This window comes from Orycteropus afer, unplaced genomic scaffold (assembly GCF_000298275.1).
Source record: "Orycteropus afer afer isolate SDZICR_OR568_19922 unplaced genomic scaffold, OryAfe1.0 scaffold00365, whole genome shotgun sequence".
NCBI classification, from domain to species: domain Eukaryota; kingdom Metazoa; phylum Chordata; class Mammalia; order Tubulidentata; family Orycteropodidae; genus Orycteropus; species Orycteropus afer.
In genome coordinates this window covers 1,913,337-1,913,950 of record NW_006921952.1, presented here as the reverse complement: position 1 = coordinate 1,913,950, position 614 = coordinate 1,913,337, and the positions used below count along the sequence as shown (strand labels likewise).

At 40.4% G+C, this 614-nt stretch overlaps 1 protein-coding gene across 1 annotated transcript in view; it reads left to right on the top strand.

Moving 5' to 3' along the window:
- Nucleotides 1-614, top strand: part of LRGUK (leucine rich repeats and guanylate kinase domain containing) — a 137,554-nt gene that overhangs the window by 126,333 nt on the left and 10,607 nt on the right. The gene's annotated exons all lie outside the window — the stretch shown is intronic.

Below are 614 nucleotides of genomic sequence, written 5' to 3'. Positions count from 1 at the left end.
GCATAGTGCCTAAGGCATCTGACTGCTAACCAGAAGGCTGGTGGTTCAAACCCACCAGCCACTCCTTGGAAGGAAGGTTGGGCAATCTACTTCCAGAGAGATACTGCCTTGGAAACCCAAGGAGGGGTGGCTATGAGTAGAACCAACTCGATGGCAGTGAGGGTTTTTTTTTTATATATATAAGCACAGTAAGTATACTTATAGGCTACTAGAAAATGGTGATTCTTGTATTCTTTGAGGACTACAAAGACTGATATGTCTGGTGGTGTCAGAATGTATGTCTCAGCCTTTGCAAAGATTGTTCATGGCTGAAGGTTAATTCATGGCTGAAGGTTAATTAAAATATGCTACTGAGTACCCCGGACTTGTCCTCTGTGGCTCTTGAAACCATAGTGATTAATTAATGATTTGTGTGATCATTTTTAAAATATTCTTTCTCCTATTAGACTGTAAATTCCATGACCATTTTGTCTTTATTAATCAATGACTTCTTAGTCTTTAGTCTAAGATGTTTCACTTAGTACCTGCCGCTTAGCAAGGGCTGCATGGTTGTTAGTGGCTATAACGATGATTATTATACTGGGAGCTCTGGTGGCACAGTACCTAAGGTGTTT